The sequence below is a fragment of the Acyrthosiphon pisum genome, chromosome A1 (genome assembly GCF_005508785.2).
Source record: "Acyrthosiphon pisum isolate AL4f chromosome A1, pea_aphid_22Mar2018_4r6ur, whole genome shotgun sequence".
NCBI lineage: Eukaryota > Metazoa > Arthropoda > Insecta > Hemiptera > Aphididae > Acyrthosiphon > Acyrthosiphon pisum.
The window spans coordinates 36,282,647-36,285,297 of NC_042494.1; positions in this window are offsets into that span (position 1 = coordinate 36,282,647).

Consider the following 2,651-nt stretch of genomic DNA (forward strand, 5'->3'; position numbering starts at 1 on the left):
CTAATATTAAAACATAGCTGGTATACCCATTTAACATCGTAAAAGAAAGATAACGAAATAATTTGTTTACCAGTGTAATTTTGTGTAAAAGCTGTTACATACAATCAATTTAATAATGCTTTCTATTTTTATCAGAACGAATGAGTGTATAGAATGTAGATGTATAATGTAACGTATGTATATAAATAATATATATGTATATATGTAGGTATGTATGTACCTGTGTATATATTTGTCAATGTATGGGTAAATGAGTGATAAGTCAATAAATCAATCATCACTTCTACAACCATGGGGGGGATAGCTTATACTTTTTTATTTTTGAACGATATACATTATACAAATATGTGTGATAAACCAACATGTTATGTAATTAAAATTTAAAAGTATATTTTATAGATATATTAGTGTAAGTGTTCTGTGTCACAGAATTGTCACGTTGTAAATTCTTCAGCAATAAATAATTCTGTATTTTTGTTACAATATTATATTTGTACAATTCTATATAATATTTCTAATATAGACTTATAAATGTAAATAATTTAAACTACCTAAAATGAAATTCGTATGGTTCTTTTCCATAGTTATTCGTGATTTATAACATTAAATGTTAAGAAAAAATACCATGTTTGAAAGTTGCAGTTTAAGTTCATTATTGGCACAGGCAGACTGCTTATTTAAATATTTCTTTTTGTGGATCGGGGATCCTTTTACCATTAATTAGGGACCTTGTAATATTTTCAAATTATTCTCGTACGATATGGCCTATGGCATTTAGGGAGTTAACTTATATACATGTAATTTTTTGAACTATGCCTAAATGATATTAGTATCTTTTTTTATTACAATGTCCCCAATTATTTGTTTTTTCACGATTTTCAATGACAAATTATTGTTATTAAATTTTGAGATTTTTTTGTATTACTTGAGAATACAGGACGTGGTGGCGTTAAAAACTAACGTTTTTTTAAATTAGAATGCTCATTTTTACTGTAAATCATTTAATCGATAATATGTATTTTTAAAAATGTCGATTCTTAAAAAATTTAAAATTTCGAAAGACCAGTTTTTCTATACTTTTTTAAATGCTTATACTAAATATAATAATTAATAATCCTTAAATGATTTTACTAAAAATATAATAGATGTAATATTCTAGTAATTATAAATGTTGATGGATTAATATTAATTAGGTACTTAAATTTTAATAATTCAACATAATCCCTATGTCTTTCAAACCTTTCATCATAGACAGTAATTCAAAAATAAATTACTTTATAGCCACTTAACATGTTTACCAAATGTTTGTATTAGAATTTTCTATACAAGTTTAATTAAAAAAAATATTTGAACACTTTGTAAACCATTATTAGACATTTATAGTAATTTGAAACATTCGATTTTTTAAGTTGTTTTTTTCTATAAATGTTAATAAAAAATGTTTTACCATGTCAAAAAGCTTGAATTTAATACAAGGTTCCTCGTTTGTAATTCATAGTGAAACCATAAAAATATGGTGGGATGGGATGAGGGGGGTAGGATCCTGCAGAGCCTTTATAACATATATATACAAGAATATTAGAGTTTCTTTTATAAACCGTACAAAAAAAAACTATGTTCGCATGTGACGCATTCGCATACCACTGTACTTAACTACCAGAAGTCTATAACGAATTTAGTTTTTTTAACGTATTTTTACAAGTTAAGAATGATGGTAAAATCACAATTTGCATAATCAGCTACCTAGTCATCTTATGACCTAATTCTACAACACATATATTCTGACTTAAAAATATTATTTGTTTACGCATCGTAATCAGTATACCTACTATGGATTATGGTCTATGACAATCTTGTTTTAACGTACCTATGTAGTTAAGTATGTGAAAACGACGGTGAAGTCAGAATTGGGTGGTCTAATGGAAATGGGGGATCTAATGTCTATATTATATCCTCTTCGCATTAATAGTTTAGTTGAGTAGGTGCCAGGTGGTAGGTCATTGGATCATCCTGCAAGATTGAGTATTATTTTAAATACATAAAATATTAAAATAGGTACAATAAATTGTATTGTTTTACAATAATCCAATGTGTCAGAAACTATAACTATAACACTAATGTTTGTAGGTAATAGATATGCAGTGTAAAAAATAATTCAATAATAAATTTATATTGTATTAGATAATTTATAATTTATATTTTTAATAATATTAATATGAAACGGCCATGAATATTTTGATTATTCAATATGCTACGTACAGTGCGCTCTAGTGGTTTATCACACATATAATATAGTACCCATATAAATTACATGGTACATACTACCATTGATTATACATAGTTATATTATGTATAATCAATGATACTACATTGGATACCAACCGTTTTTAAGGAGTTTAATATAGGCAATTTTATATGTGCATATGTAAATGTGTGCATAGTAAATTATTATTAGAGTGTGTGTGTGACTGTCGACCGTATAGTAAAAAAAAATAGACAACTGGATCGCTCCTGCAAGTGCAATGTGCATGCATAATATTTCAGTAACTACGCGAATACTAATTATTTTGTTGTTTTTTCTAAATATCATCGTTGGGCCAATTCCATTTTATTGTATTACTAACCTATTAATTATCCATAAATATTTGAAA